Source organism: Anas acuta, chromosome 13 (assembly GCF_963932015.1).
Source record: "Anas acuta chromosome 13, bAnaAcu1.1, whole genome shotgun sequence".
NCBI lineage: Eukaryota > Metazoa > Chordata > Aves > Anseriformes > Anatidae > Anas > Anas acuta.
Window position 1 is genome coordinate 15766404 of NC_088991.1, and position 24184 is coordinate 15790587.

Consider the following 24184-nt stretch of genomic DNA (forward strand, 5'->3'; position numbering starts at 1 on the left):
TATTAATATTACAAAAAAAAAAAATTGAAAAGGGAAGAAACTTGGGAGAAAGAGGAAGTCTGAAGATTTAATACAATTGCACCATCATGAAATAAAATGTCATACAAACTGATTCAGTAATCCTGAAACTAATCTAAAGTAGTAATAACAGCTGAATCACCCATGGTCTCTTTTAAAAGAGGTAATAATATTCTCTGGGAATGAATACACTACACAAATATTTCCACAATGAGTATCAGAATGTTTAACCATATATTCTTACCAATAAACTATTATTTGTTAATGTATAAAATATTGAAGGGTATTCCTATATATTGTAGCTGATATTACTGCAGTGAGAAATATATACATGTATTTTTAGGTATCCCTCAGTATTATTCCATTTCAATAAAAGGATAAATTTAGATATGTTCCATAAAACTGGATTTCTCAGAGGAATAAGCATATTACACTGAGAAAGTTTAGTGTACAAAGATATTTTATGTATTTTCTTAAAGGTCCTGTGTGTGTTTGAAAAACCTAGTTCATGCCTGATGTATTTTTCATGAGAAAATACTGTGGCCTGATGTATTTTTCATGAGAAAATACATCAGGTTGGACAAGGCCCTTGGCAACCTGATTTAGCGGGTGGCATCTTTGCCCATGACAGAGCGGTTGGAACAAGAAGATCTTTAAGGTCCATTCCAACCAAAGCTGTTCTCTGATTCCATGAGTTTGATTTAAAGTATTCTTGCTTCCATAATTTTAAATACCAGTTACATTAAATGAGAGAGTCTGTTATAATTTCTGCATTGTTAGATAATACCAAAGAAGTGGACTACAAGATAAAATTCTTCACAACATCATCATGTGTCTGGGAATGAAAAGAAGGTAAACTTCAAACCTTCCTATAAAAAAAATAATAATAATAAAATATATATATATATATTTATTAAAAAAAAGAAAAAAAAGAATGGCTTTACTGAGGCAAACAATAGAAGAATTTAATGAAAAATGAAAACTGTTTTATATAGTTTCTACACAAAACCAAAAGACTGTTTTTTTGGTGGAGATAACAAAAAATGTCAATACATGGCAAAAATACAAACCAAAGCAGTTATTTCAGTATCACCATGCCCTGTCCTGAGATGTACCTATCAACTGATAATAATTGGTACCTCAGGAAAGAACACATCTAAATGTTGACCTTGACCAACCATCAAAAGAGACATTTTTGTACATATTCTCTAATTCAGATAGAGTTGGTTCGTTCAATGTTTAATACATGAATAAACAATATAGTTTTACGGTTACCATTGCATATTTCATGAGAGTTCTATAAATGTTTGGGTTTAAGCTAACATTAAGTAAATTAAAGATATTTTTATACATTTTGAATCTCTACAAATATAATTTCACACAACCAAATTCTGCAGAACTCTTACAGTATTTTGGAACAAGATGCAAACGAATAGTCCATTTGTTTGAAAAAGCCAGACTATTAGTTCCTTTCCTCTATGGCTAAAACTTTCCAGCCAAAAATCAAAGCCTGAAGCTCATATATGAAACTAATGGGCAGAAAATAATCATGAGAATCCATTGTGATAATTATATTAAGACCAAAAATACTACTTACAAATGCAGTTGTTTTCTTTACTCCTTTCTATCTCTGAATTCATGTGTTTTCATTTGTGCAATCTATTCTGAGACCTGTTCAATTACATGTAACAGGGAAGCACAGGTGGGGATTTCAGTTCTTTAAAGGAATCTATATTCATTTAACATGCAGAATTGATACATTACTGTTTAGAACATCACAGTTTTCTTGTCTACCATCATCTGATGCAACTGAATTGCTTGTGCCCTTAAAACAGCAATAGGTTACGTTGCATAGTGTGCTGATAAATAATGGTTACTAATTTGTAATGTAACAAAACTGATTTGTGAAAGAATCCTAAGGCAATCAGCCACATTATAGCTTTTAGTATTTTTTTTTCCTTTATGCTGAAATTTAGTAGACAACATGTGCTCTGAGCACTGAAATTTCAGAAGAATCTGCACTACTGTTTTCCAGTCATCCAAGTATGTATTTTTACCTATACCAAGTTTTTGTTTTTATTTTTTTCAAAAAAACTGCTCTTTACTATGCGTAAATGACACAATACTGTGACTGACATATGTTTTGAATACTATTAAGATAATTAATAATTAATCTAAAATGCTAAATTCATTCCAGTTAGTGCAAGATAGGTTAAAAAAGCATTGCAGGCAACCGAAAGACAACTGTGGCCATGCATTGTTTTCAGCCAGCTGAGTCTGACACCAGGGTATTGCATTTGATTCTCCTGAGAGAAAAAGACCCAGCTGTGCTTCTCCTATAGCACTTTCTGCCAGATGATCCAAAAATGTGGCAATTCCGGGGAAACTGAATGCTTATCTTTTCCTTGGCTATGAAGTATTAAAGTTATACCATGTTTATTCCAACACAAGGTGTATTTTGTTATTGCCACTTTTTCATTATAGCAGTTGTACCATAATTGTAAAAGCACACATTAGAGAGTAAGAAAATATTTTCTTTCCCCTAATTGTTTTGGTTTTCTTTTGTCCAAATGGTAACTAGAAATCTACATGAAACAGGTCAGATAAAGTTCAGCTGAATTTCACCATGACACAATTGCTGAGTAAAAGAAACAGTCTTCATCTTTCCTTTATCTCCCCATTAAAAACAAAAATCAAAACTAAGTTAAATTAAAACTAGATACAAAGAACACAGGTTCTTTATTAAACATGACAATATTCATCTGAAGGTTAAATCTTAACTTAGTGTCCAAAAAAAAAGTCTACTTGAGGAGGTCATTCTTTTCAAAAGCTAAACCTATTTGAAACTACAATTGTGCAGTCAAATCAATCAGAGGGGCAAAAAGAAAATATTTGGATGAAAGCATTTTATGAAAAAAAAAATCATCAAATAAGTATTTTTAATGAAAAAAAACTAAGTCAACTCAACCTTTCCACCTGAGCCTGCATGAAAAATGCCTTTTGAGCACCTGTAAGGAAAGGAAAAAAGAACTACATTCATTAAACTGGCATTGATAGCATTTCCTTTCTTTCCAACAGGTTACTCCTTAAAACTGTTTTTGAGACAGTAGAACACTTAGCCTCTGTTCAGAACTCTGCCTGCACAGATCTGAGCTTACATTTATTATTTCTGAAAAAAATATTGAGGCATTCTTTTATTATTTGCTGGTGCAGAGCTATTCCAACCTGCATATATCTTTAAGGCTTGGAAAAGAGACTGATAGCTCAATGTCCCATTTTCCTGGATGCGTGTTCCACCCACAAAGTTAGTGACTTACTCTCTCGTTGGTTAGAGATTATAAAATACACAAATCTGCTGGCTCCAGCTACAAAAATTCAGAAAAATGCATTCCAAATTACTCAGAGCTTCTTTTACTCTGTAGTTTGTTATATACATTGAAAATCCACTCTGTTCTTGGTTCATAGTGGTGATTTGGGCAAAGGACTTTGACAGACAGTGACCTTCTTAGTCTCCTGAGAACTGAACTTAGGTCTCTCACATCTTGGGAAAGAGCTGTTACACTTGACCTTCCGGAGAAAGAGAAGAATGTCTCATTTTCTTATAAAGCTCTGTCTCTGAACCAAGAAGCAGCTTTCAGTTGAAAATTTTCAGTGATTATGGCCTAAATAATTTTGAGACAAGAGAGAGATTTACTCAGACTTGAAGATTCTCCTCCATTCCAGAAGAAGGAAAAAGTAATTCCGTAGGAAAAAAAAAATAAAACAAAAAAAATCTTTGATTCAGTTTGTCATGTTAAAGCATCACATTTTATAAGATACTGTACTGGGCAGTTTCCCTCCAGTTTCCCTGAATTCTATTTGTTTCTGACTCTTTCTTGCCTTAATCTTCAGGGGACCAAAAGTAGAAATTTGGAGGTGTGCATTTGAGGGTGAGGGTAACAATAGCTGCAGCACTTCATTAAACAAATGAAAGTTAGGAATCAGTAAGTCCCTCTGCTACTGTATAAGCAATACCAGTCCATAAATATAGGCATCCAGTGCTGTACAAGACAACCTGTGGTATCTCAGTCACAGGAACAGGTCTCACGGATATAAAATGGGACATATAAGAAACCCCTGCCATTTTGGAGCAGCAGGTAAAGGCCATTAGACAGCTGTATTCAGGCACATAATTTGTTCCCTTTCTATCCTTACACCTCAGCCTTGACACCAAAGAATGTACACGAGAAAATAACCACTGGAAAAATAACCCAGCAACATCTATTAAAAAGCAAGACAATTGGTTAAGCAAAAGCAAAACAAATGGTTAAGCACCCAATTTTCAGCAGAGTCCAAATTTCTAAACCATGTTCCAGAGGAATGAGAAGAAAAAATATCTATGTGTAGAACTTGGAAACACTTGTTCATAGCACAGTTGGTGTGTGTATATGTGTATATAGATATGTGACAGTTTCCCTTGTCCTAGTTTTGTATGTTGATTATATGAATGGACTTGCGTGCTATTTTGACATTACTTATCTGCACTGGCTTTAGGAACCATATGTTTTCATTTATAGTCCAATGCATATCTGTAAGTTCCATATGCACTGTGTAAATATGAATTTATGTTTTGAGAGCAAGTATGAACTTGCATAGTTCAGAAGCCTTCAGATCAGAAGCCTCGAGTGTCATTATTTAGAACAGAATGGTAGTGGTTATGGTCAGAAAGAAAGGTACTGATCTTAGTAGTGACTGTTGTTACAGGCAACTGTGCAAAAGCTATAGAAACCTTCTGCATGTGTGTGCCTAGCAGCACAGCATGGCTCACATAAAATAAAGATCTGAATAGCTACATCTTCCAGCCTTCTTAAATAGGGTTTTATTGTACCAAAAAGATTTTTTGCTACTAGCATTATTTTTTTCTATCAATTCACTTCAGCTGAATATGAAGCTAAGGTATAGCATATGCTGTATGAATCATATGTTTGCCTGCATACCCATGCATATTGTTGCTTTGTTTTGTTCCAGGAGTCTCTTGAGCACATGGAAAGTAGAATTTCAGTGGGTTGGAAATTTATGCTTCAGTAAATATATTGTCAATTTAGTGACCATCTGTAACTTAGAGAATTTTCTTTTACTCTGCAGCAATTCATATATAATAGTTTTAAAAACAGACCCAATAATGTTATGGAAGCTCTATATTTAATTATATATATATATTAATATATATAAAGCCCAAGTATTAATTTACCATCAAGACAAACTTTTCATGAGTTCTCTTAGATAAGGACATACTGACACAGTTCCACAGTACATGTATTAACATTTGCAGACCCATATTGCAGACACGCACACAGACAGAAAGGGAAAGCTAACCTTCTAGGATATCCAGGACATAGCATTTAGCTGGATTCATATTACAGTATAGAGAGAATCAAATTTTCAGTTTTAGTCAGTTAGTACATAAAGACATGTTCTATCTTAAGACTTTCCTCTGAATGCAAATAAAATGTGTATATTTACATTTATATATATATATATATATGAAAAACAATTCAGTGATAGGAAATTCAGCTTCAAAAGCAAAATTCTTGGAGAGTGATTCAGGAGTGATGAGTGAAAACAATGTTCTCTTAGCTTAAAAAGCATTATTTATAGATTTTTCTATCATTCAGGACAAATACAGTAGCCATCATTCTTGATCATTTACAGAAAACACTGAAAATTTAGGTCAGGATGACTACTTTACTCAGGGACAATTTAAGATTGTAATTGTTTGCTACCATTTTCTTTATCAGCAACAACATTTGTATTAACTGTCTTACTGAAATGAGATTTACAAATAAGCAAAAGGATGCAGTTTGTGCAATCCGTTTCTGAAACAGCTCCACAACAGTGTTCTTCCTTCCTGCTCACTATAATCTGTGATGAGGAGACTGTACAATATTAATGAATTGCATTCATTATCCCATGTCTAGGCAATACCTTCACCCTCATGAGAAGTGTTTTTTTCAAGAGGGAAATCTGTATTCTTCGCTTCTTCTTTCTTCTAATACAAGAAAACATAGGAAACACAGAAGAACATAGTATTGCCTCAGCTGCATTTGCACAACCCCAGGAAATAACTTCTATTAAATCTTTTTTGTTCTCTCTCGTTTGCTCTGTCATAGGCAGGATTTGAACACTAACATTTGAGAGGGATGTTAATGAACTCCCAGAGGATTAAAATAAAACTACAGTAAATATTCATTTCAGTCACCTAGCTCTATGCTTGTATCTGTATGTAGAATGATGACCTTTATTAATATAATTTCCCTCCTACTTCACAGGTTACTATGTTGATTTTAGACAGTTTGCACTGCTTTGACTGTGACAGCATTGTTAAAATGACACAAAGCAAAGCTGAAGAGATACTGGAAGCCCTAAGGAAAGAGCTGATGTTGGAGATTAAGAAGAATTTGTCTTTTAGCTATAGTACTGGACATAAATATTTTAGATTGTTTACTTTCTCACTTTATCAGCTCATAGATCAAATATATATGATTTTTATCATATATATTTTTATCATATATATGATTTTATATAATATCATTTTAATCATATTATATTATTTTTATCAGATATATAATACATAAAATCACATACATTTTTATCATATATATTTTATCATATATATATCAAATATATATGATTTTTATACTTGTGTATATATTTATATATAAAAATCATATATCCTATATAGCATGACTGCTTATTCATGCATCAATGCAATTCAAAAAAGGGCAACTTGAAAGAGTTAAAATGCAAATTAAACAACAACAATCAAAATACTGGGGAGGGATGCAGTCTTCTTCACTACTGGTATACACAACTCTAGTTGAAATTCTACGTTTCTGTTTGCTGATCTGAAAAAAAAGAAAAAAGGATATTACCTCATTTAGGTACTCTGAGAACTAAGTGTTTTGAACAAAGCCTTCTAAATTTCTTAAAGTGATTTGATAGAATAAATCATTCCACTGTAAAAATTAAACTTTTAAAGCTCATATTACTCTTCAAAATATTTTTTTTTCAAGATTTTTTTTCCTTTTTTTTTTTTTAGATTCCATAGCATTACATATCTTAGAAAAAGACTTTACTATTGTAGTCAGAGTGTTTCCATTAATCTTAATGCCATCTATTGGCACAGAAGAACACATTCAAAGAATTGAATGGAAAATGACATGCTCTCAGGAGATGGCATTTATGTTGTTACCTGCTTAGCTAAGATTGAAATAGAATACTATATCTGAATTGGTGACATGCTATTCAAATAAGTTTCTAAGTGTTACAATTGATTTAGCTGTTTTGAAATTTATTACTTAAGAAATGTTAAAATTTTAACTTTTATTTGCTGCATCATGACAATCTTATAAACCCTAATGCTCTGCAGGTATAATCTTATGAATATCTTCCATGTCTTCTTCTGATATATTTATGGTGTTTGATTTATTATTAGTAGTATTATTCAAACACTTGTTTTAATTAGGTAGTTCTGATTAGTTTTTCAAAATTCCAAATGTTTACACTTTACTTCAGTCAGGATGCTGGGATGCCTAACCATCATCATAAGAAAATACTTTCTTCACTAAAAAATCTTTTATAACTTCCTAAACTTGACATACATGTGTATGGTTTCCTTTTTTATCCTAGAGAACCACACTGTAATGTTGGGTACTGTGAGACAGATCTGGAAATCCAGTTTAAAGTATCGCCACTAAAAAACTTCAATGTTATTCAGTTTACTCTGACTGGCATTAGGCTCAAGTATAACTACATAGCCCTGTAGCTATGATTTTTGCTGTTATTAGTAGAAGATGAAGGGCTTCACAATGACCTGGCAGCATACTAAGTTCTCTAACCTTTCCTTGGCCTGAGCTATTGTTAGCTAGTTTATAGCAGTTAGTCTAGCAGCCAAGTAGCTATTGCTTAACCTGTTCTAGCCTAATCACTGTGAATGTCACATAACATAAAGGCCTGACAAATATAGTCATTCTATGATTCTATGAATATTGAATGCCATGCATTCAAAGTGTAAAATTTTGCTTTTGATGCTATCTTAAGTTATGTAAATGATCCCTTTCACACAGAACTCTGTTTTATTCACTTAAAGGACAATTATTCAATACTTCTGCTATGCATCAGATTGAATGTGTGGCCTTGACACTCTAATTTGCAGTATTTAAAGTCTAAATTCTTGATACCAGATCTAAAATGATTAACATTTTGTCATGGTCATGCTTTGTAAGCATCCAACATTTTTTTAATAGAATATTGGTACAGAACAAGGTTTGTTCTCAGCCACATTATCCATCAAAATGTGGCAATCAGATTATAAAAAATCCATTTATCTTACATAGGTGAAAAATTCCATTGAAAATAAAAGGCTGGCAATCAGAGAAGGTGTGGATCTGGCTCACCGGTTGTTGAAATTAACCAAAAATTTAGTTAATCATAACATAACAAGGCCAGGTGTACAACACTAACAAGTCTGTGAATATTTACAAAAGAAAATTTGTTTATGACACAAAATCTAGACAGATTTTTAACAGCTAACAAGAAACCTGTGTTCCATAGATTTTACTGCAAGCTTAACATATTTCTGAATTTAACATTTCATAAGCAGTGGGAAATTTTATTTCCTCTAGTTTGGCCCTTTAGTACAGCTTTCCATTTCATAACTCCTTTCAAATTTGTCTCACAAGAAATAAGCACAGGTATGTGATAAAAAACAAACAAACAAACAAAAGCCACAAAACTGAGCAACAGGTTAATATAATAATGGAACATTAATGTTATATAAAGTGTTTTCTGTTGTTGTTGTTATCTGCATATTTCACCAGTGAAGTTGTTTAAGCGTGAAAGAACCAAAATTCTTGTATTATATCAGTATGTGTACATTTCAGAAACAAACAAACAAACAAAAGTAGACATGACAGAAGAAATCTTAATTGAGTACTATACAAATAATGATCACTAAAAATGCTACTTAACTAATCAAGTAATTACAAAGAGATTGTAAAGTACATATTTATAAAATCTATATTGTTAAAGTCATTGAAGTTGTTGTAAACTGTCGGAAAAAGATGTAGGAATGTTGAGAAATAAGAAGTAACCAGATTTTGGTATGCTTTATAACAATAAAATCAATGTATAGTAGCTAATATCAGTGCAACTAATTGTATGAACTATTAAAATGAAAAATCCCCATGCAACCCAAAATAGGAATTATTATGAAAATCAACATTTTATTCTCTCCATCTGTTTTTCATATAATTAAGAGAAACTACTGAAAAGAAAGAAGATAAAGTGTATGAACCTTTATACATTTATAGCAAACTTTGGAGTTTATCTTATGGCACTGTAGAACACAAAAAACTCCCAATAGTACACTTAAAATATGATATATATTGCCATTCTATCACATTTTGACACTTTGTACAGTATGTTCTGAGTTTCAGTCACTATCTGTTGTTAAAACATAAGATTGTTCCTTCAGTAAAATAAGCTGTGACGAGGAGAACATAAAAGCAAAGGTACTGAATAACATATTTGTCTATTAGGAATTGGAATATCTTACTAGCACTGGCAACACTGCAGAGACTTCTAAATCTACAACCAACACACTAAGTTTTGATGGAAAGTTCTGTGGTTTCTAAGGAAATTTCTATCTTACCAAATCATGTTTGTTAAGTTTGATGTAGAATTGACTAAGGTGTTTCAAAAAGGTCTCTCTCCAGCTTGCGTGGTAACATTAGCACTTTATTTCTTAAGAAAAAAAATTAGCAACTTACATTTGAAATTCATATGAAATTCTTCAGTCTTCAGACTTACCATCTATCATATAACCATATGTTATCTGCAGAGTCTTTGGCTTTGATGAACCTAGGAGGAACTACAAAGAGATCTGTTAGAAGCACTGATTTATTATATTTAATAAAAGTTATCCTGATCCACTAGGTTCGGACATTTAATTAAAGTCAGTGGAAAAAAAATGCAGTAAGAAATCAGAGTAAAATTTAATAGTAAATCAGCATAAAGCAATTCAAGAGAAACCAGAGGGGATTGATATAATACCTGATTGATTGGGAAGGATACAGTATTTCAAGGAGTGAAAATGTCATGCAATACTGTCCAGTTCAAATATATGCAGAATTCATAGGTGCTAGGTAACTCATTTATGTGCAGAAGTGCTGACAGTATAACAGGAATGGCCAAAATACTTTAGAAGACAAATCCTGACATAAATGATTTATGGTCTAGATGTATGGTTCACAGTATTCCCTGCTCTGATTCTAGTTTCTGCATACATATTTGCATTAGCTTTGAACTAGGTAAAGTACCTACCTCAGGAATAAATACCAGTGTAGGCATAGCAACATGAAGTATATTGCAGATTCCAGTGTTCACTCATCCATTTGAGTGTGTGACTGGGTGGCTAAGTTACACTGAACTTTTTATCCTTTCACAACAATACTGACAACAGTAGCTAAGTAACTAGCCCACGTGGTCTCATTCTTCATCCTCCAAGCCTTTCTAAGTTTATTTATTGATCAGTTGCAAAAGATATTTTCATGATCTCAATTGCCTTGTCTAGATTTCAAGTTCCCATTTCTCAAATTTGATGGGTAGATCTTTGTTATCATATGAAGAACAGTGCAGGAAATGACCAAAGGACTGACAAATTTAAAAATTTTTAAGGCATTCAGGAATTAAGGTTTTTCTGTCTACAAGGTAATCCTGTTTTATTCTTAGCCAATCACTTTAATGTAGTTTCTCAGACGAGAATTAAACTATTTTTGTCAAAGACATAAGTCCTCTAGTAACTTTTCTAGCAACATTGTTCAAACTCCTTTCTTCTTGGGTTGAACAAGAAGATTGTAATTTATCTGGTAGTATTAAAGTTCTATGAGTTTTTGTTAAAATGTCATTTCAGTAAAATAAATAAATAAATAAATAAAATCTCTGATTCCCTAAACTTTCTAGAGGCAATTCATAATCTAAATGTAAGCAGTACCCAGTGTATAAAATACTTCAGTTAACATTAGGTGTAATTAAGTTATATTTCTTAAAACGTTAAAATAGAAAATTACAGTCCAAATTGGAGTTTGATTATTAAGAAGTAATATTTTATATTCCTTGAAAAACAAAGACAAAAATAAACACCGCGAACCACAAATATTAATGCTATCTAAGACTTCTGTGTGGCTAAATAATTCATAGAAGTTAATTGAATTTTGTTGGTTGGAAAAGGGATAAGATTGATTTAGCAATGAGACAGATGAGTTAATCCCCTAAAGCCTCTGATATAAGGATTACCCATTTCTACAACCTCTTCTAATTTTTCCCTAATAATGCATAGATCAGCCAGCAATCAGTTTCTAGCAACTCCTTACCAGTTGCTGACCCCAGAATCTATTTGTGCAGTAATAATATTTCAGAGGAAGTGCATGAGTCATCACCATTTGAAATAGTTTAGTCCATATTTTGTCCATGTATAGTTATTCAGAGATAACTATTTTTCCTGACCTCTCCAAAGAGCAAGAGTAATTTAAATGTTTATCTTATACTTTTTTAAGTTTTAAGTTTTTATGCTTTTTCTTCTTGTACATTAACATATAATGTGATTTATAATAAAGTTGTGAGTATGTATTGCCCCCAGACATTCAAGAAGATACAAAGTCAAATGCATATAAATTTAAGGAAATCTGAAGAGTAACAATTTAAATATAAATGACTGTTAAGACAAAGATCAAGAAATAGGACACATATGTAAATCAAACATGCATAAATCAGACATACAGTTTGGACTTATATGTGTTTGTTCATGTGAAATTTGCAAGCTATACCTGCAAATTGTTCTCTTAAGCCATATGCATTTCACACATTCTAGCAGACTGAGCTGACAGCTTTCAAATGCAAGTGGAATTATTAAATGGAGATCTGCAAGCACTGAAAAAATTATATCCCACTACTCAGATTATGACATACATATAGGCATGCCAGGAACACAGCATTTTTTTTCATATACAGTCTTAATAACCCCAATGAAATAAGAACTCTGATTTCCAGGAATAAACTTTATAAGCAGAAATTGTTGAAGGAAAACAGAAAATTATAGTTTGGAAACCATGATTATCTAAACTATCTAATCTACAGATTATGAAAATTTATTCTGGTCCTGTTTTATTTAAATCCGCAATTCAAATCCCAAAATTTATTCACTGATTCACTTTGTAAAATGGTGAACACTCTAAACCCAGAATATTAAAAAGGTCAAAATGATATTAAATTCAAGGCTTGGCAAAATTAAAGAAGCTTTCAGATCTCAGACTGGCCTCAACACACATAGAAAACTAGAGGAATCAAAGATACATGGTGCTTTGGACTTGGAAATATTGTGTCCAAGAGGAGTTCTGATACTACGTGCTTGTAACATAAGTTCAGTGAAGAGAGAATATACAGCTGTACAAAATTGACATGCAAGTGTTTTTATTTCCCAAAAAGTACTAAATTTGGTAAGAGAACAATCTGTGATACTATAAAATGGTTCTTTAACATCAATTTTCAATCAATCTCAGAGAAGAACCAATCCTCTATTTCCTTTTCCACAGCCAAGTCTGCCATCTGATTTTTCTACTGCTCTCTGCACTAATTTTCCTAGAATTAAGAGTGCTGATGGAATCATAACACTCAGTGCATACACGTACCCGTTGTGAGTTTTATTCTTGCTCTCTTCATGGCTTCACCATTTTATTCAAAATCAAGGGAAGGTACACACAAGGCCCTTTTGACTTTTCTCTCCAGTGACTTCTACACATTTCCATCTTGAATAAGTGCCAGTTTGTTTTCCACAATTTGTTGGTTTGGTTTTATTTTCAAGTTGTTGGTGGCGGTTTATACTGTGTATATCACATAGTAGAGACTTTCAGAAGCTGTGTAAGCAGCATTTTATATGAAAGGTTGATATAGTAAGTGACCTCGTGCAAACTGAGCCATCTTGCAGTTTTACAATCATTCATTGTGCAATATGCATTGTTTTTGATTTTTCGTTTTTTACGAGTCCTTGTTATACAAGTTATGCTTTTAGACATAAACTGTTGAAAAGCATTCAAATACACAATGCATATACAATGTATAGAAAATATTAAAATAATGTGATTGGGTTAGAAATGCCTCACTGATATATTTTAGTGAATTTAGCGGTTCAAGGAAAGCATGTACCGCCTGTCATATAATGAATTTTACACGTAAAAGGGAGTATCTATGTACAGTTTACTCAAGTGCATATATAGTCTTACCTTGGAGTTCAGCTCATTTTTTTCTAGCACAAAACTAATAAACACAAAAAGAAAGAAAAGTCCTTGACTATTACAAGGTAGATTTCTCAGGTGTCTTCTCTCTTACCTTTTCACAGCTGCTGGAAGAAAAACATATCTTTTTCTTATATAACAAGTTTGTGTAGCAGACACATTCAGTTCTTTCCTATCATTTTCTTGTCAGAAGGGCAGTAAACATGTTAAGTAAAAAGTGTAATCTACTTAAGATGCAGATGTAATGCATCCATTGCATAATTTACTGCAAATTAAGTACGCAACTATCAAATCTCTGAATGTCATATTTTTTATTCAACAATTTTATTTCCTCTTAGAAGATCTAAAAGCACAGCATTTCTGCAGCTGAGACTGGTAGAAATTCTCAACTACAAAAGGACATCAAAAGTATTTTTCTATGTTGCACTTGTAATATAAATTTATTTAGTTAATAATACCTGAGTTGAATAAAATTTCAAGTGTGCATGTTGAAACTAAACCCATATATCAGGGTTTGACCTTGAAAAATATTTTCTTCTAGTATCTAGAAGATGAAAACACTTAGTGCCAAACAAAACATATCTTATTTAACATATCTTATTTAACAAGGGAAAATGATGGGAATAGCAAGAATAGCTATAGCTTAAGACAGGCTATACTGTTCTAAGGTGTAGAAAATGCAATTAAAAATGTCAAAACAAATAGCAATAGAAATCATAAAGGCAATCACTGCCAGAGAAATTACTCTTATTTTGTTATACATTTCATTACTTAGTCAACTAACTGCTGTTAGATAAAGGACACAAAATAGCTCCTGAAAACAACTTTATACTGAGGGAAGTCATATGTCATAAATGGTACATTTGTCATCAGACTTCCTAAGAAAACTAGTGTTACTTCAAATATTTAGATTTTTTGATATATATATATATATATATATATGTATTTAATTTTACAGAGAACAAATGTAATTCTGTAAGGATTTAGAAAATATTTCTTCCTTCAAGGATTATTTTCCTTATTTGTGGAAGTTAAGTTTTAACTCAATTTGGATTTTGGAGATTTCATGATTTCCAGTCATTAGGAATTGCTTTTCTAAAAGGTATTCACCTCAGAATGGCTTTAAGATTTATGAATCTTGGAAAGTAGATCTCAACATTTCCATGGTTCATCTCTGCATTATTCTCAAGCTAAATCAATCTTCAGATTCATAAATAAGTCTGTAAATATTATTGCCTGCCAGGAACAGTATCACCTCAGATACCTAGCACAGTAGTAGAATGAAGGAAAAGAACCTATTTTTTTTTTTTTCTTTTTTTATATTATTATTCCTCTCCAGCAAAAATAAACATTCTATTCTAGAGAAGGAAAAAAATAAGGAAAAAAGTACAAGAAAAAATCTGAAATAATCTGGACAAAGAATGCTAGAAAACCTGGTTGGAGAAAAAAAAAAAAAAAAGGAAAAGACCAAAAGAGAGGAAAAAGTGCTATGTGCCAAATAGATGTGAAAACAAAGAAGAGAAGGAAGGAAGACAGAAATGAGAGAGAAGAAAGCATACAGAAAAGCAAATAAAAATAAAAATTATAATTTTTTTTTAAAAAAAAAAAAGAACAGGGAAAGAGAATGAATACCAATGAGATTTATACGTATGTGTATGTATATATACATGTATGATATATATACACATATATATATATATACATATACATGTATATATATAATACATGTATATATATATATATCACAGAATCATTAAGGTTGGAAAAGACCTTGGAGATCATCCGGTCACTTTCTGGGAAAGTATCAATGTCAAAACATGTAGTTGAACAACTGTATGAAATAGATATATCATATCTCTTGGGGGAGCAGAGGGGCAGGTGCTGACCTATTCTCCTTAATCACCAGCGATAGGACCTGCAGGAATGGGGTCAAGTTGAGGCATGAGAGGTTTAAGCTAGACATCAGGAAGAGGTTCTTCACTGAGAGGGTGGACGCACACTGGAACAGGCTCCCCCGGGAAGTAGTCGCTACACCAAGCCTTTTGGAGTTTAAGAAGTGTTTGGACTATGCACTTAGTCACATGGTCTGAATTTCTGGGTAGACCTGTGTGGTGCCAGGAGTTGGACTCAATGATTCTTATGGGTCCCTTCCAACTTGGGATATTCTAGGATTCTATGATTCAGTATGATCAGTAGAAATCAGGGGCAGACATAGTCAAACTTACCTAGAGCAACAGAATGCCTAAGGCTGGTTCTTACTATCGTCATGCTGGGGCAGCATATATTGCCCTGGATTTCTCCTTGCATAAAGAAGACAAAGCATGGCTTGTATTTACTGCCAATGCTTTAAGTATAATCTTTGACATGTACCATCCAGTAAAGTGATGACTGACATCAAGTCTCCCTCATTTGTCACGCACTAGTGTATTTTGATTCCTTTTTGCACTGTAGTGTCTTACATGAATTTTTTCATTTACTTCAGTTAATCTTTCCTCAGGTGTTCATGTCTTGCAGGTATTTTGTTTATATATATATAATTTTTTTTTTTTTAAAGAATCTTTCTTACCTGGTAGATTGTCTTTGACTTTCACAGATCTCTTGGTTTTGTTTTTTCCTAAAAGAAAAGAAAGGTTAAACGTACATTGAGTGCAAGCAGGAAAACTATGCATTAGTTTTTGCAGTTTTTGTTTTTTATTTTATTTTTTCTTAAATTGGCAATCCAGGGGAATTAAAAGAAAAGCCGAAAACAAAAACAACGGCCAAGACAAAGAGAGTATATACTCTTTCTTCCAGTTTCTAACATGATATGTTCAAATACCTTTTGGATACAGTATGTCAGATTGTGTTTCACCATATGATATGACATAATGCAACATGACACACCAATTGTTTTGTGACAGAAATGTAAAGAAAAAGAGCTTCTCTGCTCTACTGCTAAAGAAATCTTTTTAAGTAGAGAAATAGACAGACTTTTTCCAAACATCAGTACATCAAAGTGTAACAGCCTTGAGGTCTTTCCCCTTCCAGGAATTCCTACTGCCAGGGATCAGGGACAACTTCAATATAGTGCAACTGCAGGCTCTCCCCTTTACCTGACAGCTCTGCTGGGAGGCCTGAGCCAGACTGACTCCACTTTCCTGTGGGATCTGCTTTTAAGTTGAGATGCTCATGTTTGGTCCCAGCCTGACCTACAGACCAGCTGTGTGGCAGCCAGGGATCCTGGTCATGGATCCCATTGATCCAGACCCATGGAATGACTTCCTGCCCCACCTCAGACCTGCCTCATCACTACAGACTTGGTGGCCAGTCTGTACTTGTGTCGTGGTGCCACATATCTGACCCTGGTCAACATCACTGGACCTGATCCTGACCCTGATTCACTATGGGCCCAGCTTGACCCCATGGACTCTTGATCACACCTGGTATGCCAGGCATGCTAACTCACCTTGCTTGGTGAGTGCATGGTCCTGAGTATGTTATCATGTTTAGCGCTTGACTTCTCTCCCCTAGGGAGCAACCAGCCCATGATGTGCCCCAACACAAAATGAATATTAATTCAGCCAGAAACAGTACTGCTCTGTAGGCCCAGCTGGTCCTGTTCATTCTGAGAACCACATAGCTTTCCCATTCTAGCAAATTGTAACTGTAAACCTTTTAATGTTGAAGCATGCTTGTAGGGCCCTCATTGAGCGTATCATCTAAAATTTTGGTCACATATTATGTGTTCAGACTGATTAAAAGTGGAATCAAATTCAACTTCTAATAGCTGGGAATTTCACTTAATCACTTTGAGTATTATAATTTTGAAGCTTTTCAGCACCAACATTTCTTGAGATATAGAGATTTTTGTTTTATTTTTCAACTTTATTATTCACACTATGGTCTATGACTCTGTGATGACTCTGTGATCCCAGAAGGCTGCATAAGACTTCTGAGGAGGACAAGCTCTGTCTGAAGATAACAGCATTATAATAATGCAATAACAGGAAAAGCTCATCAGCAGCAATTGATTCTACACTTCCAGGTAAAAGAGATACCACCTACAGAACAGGAGAATACACCAAAACAGCATGAATTCAGTGTACTGGTGGGCTGGGAGTATTCGCATGTAAGAGCCTAGAACAGCCAAGTCCTCACACAATACATAGCAAACTATTCATGTGGCACAACACAACTTAGTGCAGTAACCTGAACCAAGACATATGCTCTAGAAACCCTACCAGATAACTCCAGGTTACGGCAGTGCCAGTATTTGTGTATTTGTATATTTATAGAAGTCCTTTGTCACTTTCAGATGAGGAAACAAAGAAAAAATAAGACTGCCTTTGACTAATTTATATATCCAGATCTAGATTACCTAGATTTTTCAAGCATATTTCAGCAAAACTTGCTCCTAAATAAAGCCCATGGTATCCTACTGCATACCCTCAGGGTAGATCTGAGGATTTGTCTTAACTGATTCTTGAGACTCTTTCAGCCAGGGAATTGCAACCGTGCTATTAAAAACAGTTTTATTGACATGACACATTCCCTAAGATAGGTCGTTAATCATTCCATGTTATTGTATCAATAGTATACTTAATGTTTTAATTCAAGCAAAATCCTAATGATACAGCTATCAGGAGGAAAAATGCTACACTGAATCTAAGTGGTGCTTCCGCTATGACTGAGTAGTGTATTCAGACTAATACTTATCAGCTTGGCTTCTGCTGTTCTGTGTGTATTTTCATGTATTAAAGAATTGTTTATAAAAAAGGAGGAGGTCAGCAATGTCATTCTTGTAAACTGACAGCCTACTTAGAAAGAACTTCTTGGAACTGCCAAGAATTTTGTTGTGTCATTTTCTCTGGAGCCTTCTCTCAAAACATATGCATAAACATATCCTCAATGATAATACTGGGCATATGTTTCAACCCCAAGCAACACTGACTGCTGTGGTTCTATACCAAAATAACTTAATGAGACAGAGGGTGCAGGTTTTACTACTATCTTCCAAATAATACCCTGTCCTTATTTCCGTCACTGGGAAAAGGATTCATTTTAACTTTACAATGTATAGAAATGTTAAACATCTCAGAAACAACAAACAAACAAACAAACAATAACAATAAACTTGTGATAATAAACTATGTGATTACCTTAATTCATATTTACTACTTTTTTTGATTCTGACTGTTTTCCCGGCAACCTTTCTTGGCAAAATAAACAAGTGACATTTTAAATGATGGAGAGTAAAGTAACACCGTTATTTATAAAATGGAGGTTCCAAGACAAGGAAATTGTCACTGATACAGAATGGAGATTAACACAACTGCATACCCCAACCATCACTCAGCAGAGTGAAGCCCGAAGGGAATGAAAAAATGCCTTCACTCCTCCCTAAAATCTGACAAAACTGTAGCGCTATAACTTGTGATATGCTGTATAATTGTGTTAAGACTTGACATCCATGTTGAAGTACAAAGAATCTGTGGTTCTGCTCTGCTTGTTATCTGCTGTTGTAGATCCATGCTGCCTATATGAGCTTGATCTTCACTTACTGCACTTAACTTAAATTGGCCCTGCAAAGTTTTGGTGTTCTTGTGTCCTGTGCTGCAGGGTAAATCCCATTCCTATTTGGTTGTATCCCCCTGCTCTGCTTGCCTCCCCATCCTGCCGAAGGCACGCTGCCACTGGCAGACTTGGGATCCATGATCACGCACACCATGCTTTCCCTTCAGATTTCAAAGATTTTGCCATGAAAACAATTTTGTGGCAAGTTTAATATTAATGAAGCTATTGAGAGCAGCTGTTTAACACAACCACCTAAACCAATTGTGAATCCCACATCACCACCACACCATTGTTTTCACACTACTTTAATTCAATCTAGAATTGAACAAAGAATTTAGCCTACACTAACAGAGCAATAGAAAACAGAAAGTGGAAAAAGAAAGGTGACAAGAATGAGAACTGAGGCATATCGGAAAAAAAAAAAAAAAGAGAGAAAAAAAAGAAACTGCAATAAAGCTCATTTTCCTTCCAAATTAAGCATGACTATCAATCTGCCGTGTTTTTGCAGACTTAGTTTACAAATATATTAATTCATCATACCTCTTTCAGGTTTAATAAAAATAATACCAGTTCAAATGAGCATCAGTCAGTTTTGTTGTCTTATAATAGACTGATGGCTTTAAGCTTTCCAAAAGGAAATTCAATTTGAATAAGGATTTATCTTGAATTGTCAGTGAAATATCTGTCCCTCAATAATTATTTCTCACATTCATTCTAAATTCTGTTAGTATTTTTTCTTCCAAAGCACCATATTTTGAAGTTAGCCCTAGGTAAATCACAGAATATCCATATTAATGGAGATATTTATAGTAAGAGCATTGTTTTTTTCTCACAGTAATTCATGTCCCAAAAAGATCTTTTCTAGTACCATAGGAAAAGAAGATATATCTGTGTAAAATGTCACCAGTGTTGAAGCAACTATACACAGTATTTGTTTCTTTTGATATTTCAGCTGAGGTTTCTAAGTTCAAGTAATTAACTTAAGGGTTTTCTTGTATCCTTCCACTGCTTCTTATATCTATCTGTCAAAATGATTTCATTAAAACACTCACAGATGATCATTTTACTGAATTTCTGACAAGTTAATATACTCCTTGTAAAGCTGTAACTACAGGTTAGATTTGGTTTTGATTCAGTGCCCAATCCATTTACTGTTTACAGAACAGGAAAAAATATCAGGTGTAATGAATGGTGCTAAGCTGGAATAAAATAAATTGAACATGCATTTTTTTATTTTTAACCTCTTATGATCTACTGCCTTTTCAGATGATATTTAAAATGAATACATATCATTCAGGTGTTCAAATGTGCATATGTACCTTTATCCCAGGATTTAAGAAGAGAAATGGCAATCATTAACAACTACAGAGTGCACAGCTGGTCATTAACAGCAGAAGTTACAGATCCTTCTGAATAGCCACTACCAGTCAAAACAAGGTGATGAGTTTTTGTTTTTTTTTTTTTTTAAAGAGTACTACATGACTCGCAGTCAAACATCACTGGAGCAAGCCAAGTCAAAGAAGCAGATTGTCTAATTAGAGTTTTCAGTTCTTTATATTTGTTAGCTGCCTAGAGAAGCTTCTTCAAAGATGCCCTAAAATCAAGTAATACAGAGGACAATCAGAGGAGAAAAAAAAATCTGCTTTTCATGTAAAGCAGTAAGAATTGGACTTCAGGAAACAAACACATACTGTATTTTTACTTTTCCTGTGCATGAAAAATAAAGGAGGTAGACTTGTTTTAGAAATACTCATTCAAGAATATTTTCTATAGATTAACTAATTTTGAATTCACCTACAAATCAAAGTACAGACATTTTTAGCTTTGTATTGTAAACATAATGTAAAAACAGCAAAAAATAAAATGGTATGTGTTGCATCCATTGAGTTTACAAATGGCAAACAAATGAGGAAAGCGATATTTCTCTCCGAAAACAATTTCTGCCAGTTATTTGAAACAGATAAATCCTAAGCAAGTTAATGAGCAGTAATGTTTCTCTAAGCATTACTCTTAACATCTGAAATAAGTAGAAAACAATGAAATAGAGACTATAGATGAGTCCATTCTTCCTCCAGCACATGCCATTCAAGATGATAGCTAACTAGGAAAATCTCCAAAATTAATGCTGAATTTTGCTCTCTTTAAGAGAAATGATGGAGATAATATAAATATAACTCAGTCTTATCAACTGATTCAGTTCCAAAACCCAAACTTTTAATCATATGGTTTTATGGTCAGAAAAGCCTAAATATCAGAAGAATAATTCTTGAATGGAACAGTAACAGTCTGGCATTACATGCTAGCATTACATGCTAGGACTCACAAAATTGCATTTCCATTGCCATAATATCAACAAATAAATTTTATACTTTGACAGTTCATCACATAGAACATAGTGAGAATTTCCAGAAAATGTTTAAATTGTTCAATTTTTGAATAGTGTGATTCATTCTTAATAAATGAAGGCAGATTTTTATTTTTTTTTTTCTCTTAAATATGGCCGATTTGTTCGTTTAATAAAATAGAAACAAAAGAGCTCAGATTCCATCAGGAAATACAGCATAGTACAGAAAAACACAACATAAAAATGGTCCATTGATTCTGGTCCATAACAAATAGACAATACTAGAAAAGCTTTAACCCATTTTTCTTGTACTGAAACATTTTTTTTTCTAAAAACATAAACTAGTTGGATATACTACATATCCAACTCATGATAGCGATTTCCATGAGTAGATTTTCCAGCTTGTTCTATATGATCGCTGCATAATTACTAGTCTTAAAATGCCTTTAATTCCTCTTATTTTTCTAGTGTCCTAATCTATGAACCAAATAGATCATCTCTTTTTAATAAACACTGGAAAAAGGCATCTCTTTCCAAGATTCTGATAAAGCATTTCCAGAGACTGTTGTGAAAAGAAATACATCAAGTATACATTCTCTACAGCAGCCCAGACCACAGTAAAAACTAATTTGAACAAGGACTGGATACCCTGGCAAGATTTTTGATCCTTGAAATCAATATGAAGCTGCTAAAGGCAGAGGGAGGAAAGGAAGCACAGCAGTCTCTGGCTTGGTTATTGTTTTGCATGAACACTGAATTTCTAAGTCATACACCATACTAACATGTCTATTAGGTGTGTGATCTCCTTAGGCCTTCTTAAAGACATCTGCAGAAAATTAGTAAGGTCAGGCTGAATCACTTTCTTGTGTAAAACTCAAGGCGGTCACAATCCCAACTTCAGCACTGGAATTCTTTGTCCTAACATTTACCACTTGTAGTGCCTCTACCCAGTCTTCTGCCAAGAGAGACTCAGTGCAAAGATAAGCATCTGCCACCATGAATAAGGCCAGATGAGGACAAGGGACTATAATGATAGGGTGAATTAATAATTAGGTAGGAAATTAGATGGTTCTTGATGGACTACAAAACCATCACTTATGGTACAGGTGATCTGTAATTGGATTACCACAGAATTAGGAATATGACAAAAATATTTCTAATATTCCTGATTTGCATTCAAATATATTCTCCAAAAAGAAAAAGAGGACAAATTAGTGGTGTTGCTACTGAGAGATTTTTCCTGTAGGAAAACAAAACAAAATAAAACAAACAAACAAACAAACAAAAAAAACCCACACACAATCTAAGATATGCTATAGAACTTAAAGGGACAAAAAAAACGAAGATTATTTTCCAGATTTTTTTTGTCAACATTATACAAATGATATCAGAGATTAAACGCTGTTAGCTTTTTAAACTCATAAATCATTACAATTGAGATGTCCAGTAGCATTAAGTAAATCACGTAAATGTCAAAATCATTTGTCAAGAAATTATGATCATAATTATCAGATATGTTTTTTTTAAAGGGAACAAAAGGTAAAAGCAAACAAACAAACTTAACTTTTCTTTATGGTACTTCAGAACCTCCTTGTTTTTCATATTTCAGTGATGATCAGGTTTATGATCAACTTAAGCTACTCATATACTTGGAATAACATAAATCAATCTTGTTTTTATAACTCCTTTATCCAGCTAGTTTTACAAAATTGATATTTGGAAGTGAATTCTTACCTGCTTTTGTCTTTCAAGATAGAGCTCATATGAAGCTGGTATGACTAGGCAAGTTTAGACCATCTCTGCACTAATCTATACTTGCTATAGCAAAAATTGCAGAATGTATTTCAAAACCATCCCTGCATGTTTAATAGCATTTCCTGGAAAATTCCACTATTAAGAAAATGCAATAAGACCTTGGACAATTTTTTTTTTTTTTACAGTCTCCCTGTTCTGGTTTTGCTTTTGATCCCACAATTGGCTTTTTTATGTATTGCTTCCACTGAGAACGGAGTAAGTGTTCCAATCTCTATGTATTGAGGATCTAAACCTTTTTTTTTTTTTTTTTATCATTTAATCTGTTTTCAGGCATCCTTCTCAAGCTAAAGCAACACTGTTGAAATAATTATCATCTTCAGTCTGTTTCTGAAGTTAGAGGTTATTGCCTCCTCTAATCTCCCAGTGGAGCTGCTTATATAAGTAATTCTTATCCTGTTTCAGTTCCAATCAGTTTGATTAGCAAAATTCTATTATGTATGCTCTATACATTAACTTGGATCATTTAGTTAAGAAGCAGGCAGATAAGAAAATCCATCCAATCAGAAAAATGACTACTTCCTACAGGGAGTATTGACATGAAGAAGAAGATAGGTTAGGGGAACAGCAACCCCTTCAAGCTGGTATGACTCCAGAGAGAATACACCTGTGTAATTCCATCAAGATAGCCTGAATGCACAACAAAATATATATACTGGCATATTTTTTATACTAGAACAAATATGACTTACGTAAGCTGCAGGAGAACAGGAAATTCCCTACCTAACTTTAAGTTAGATTTTCACAAATGGATGATATTTGATATAGCATAAACTCTTACAATAAAAAATTACTCTTTAAAAAATATTAATTAATATGATCTGACAAAGAACATTTATATGAGTTCAGCAGAACGTCTCATCTGGAATCAGCATTTCTGGTCTGTGAAATGCACAGTTAATATCCATGGAAGTGTGACTCATGTTCTCCAAGGCAGGAAAGGGTACACCTAGTTCTAAGCTATGAACAGAAAATTAAAACTTTTTTTTTTTTTTTTTTTTTTTTTTTTTTTTTACAATAAGTAGAAATATAGCAGGGAAAACAAAAAAAGAAGTCAATTTCTGAAGTTTTTTTTTAGATGTGTACAGTTGGCACACGGACCAATCCATGCACAGATTTATAATATACA

The 24184-nt window shown here is 33.3% G+C and overlaps 1 protein-coding gene across 8 annotated transcripts in view; it reads right to left on the reverse strand.

The window, feature by feature from the left end:
* Positions 1–1241: 1241 nt before the first annotated feature.
* Positions 1242–24184, reverse strand: part of DIAPH2 (diaphanous related formin 2) — a 252477-nt gene continuing 229534 nt past the window's right edge. The window contains exons 29-32 of one of the 8 annotated variants that reach the window (XR_011101178.1): positions 15913–15960; positions 13335–13368; positions 9868–9928; positions 1242–6902 (exon numbers count right to left, since the gene is read on the reverse strand). The gene's annotated coding sequence lies outside the window, so the exon portion shown is untranslated. Of the gene's footprint in view, positions 15961–24184 lie in introns of all 8 variants that reach the window. The other 7 variants (XR_011101176.1, XR_011101177.1, XR_011101175.1 and 4 more) reach the window with 7 other exon arrangements.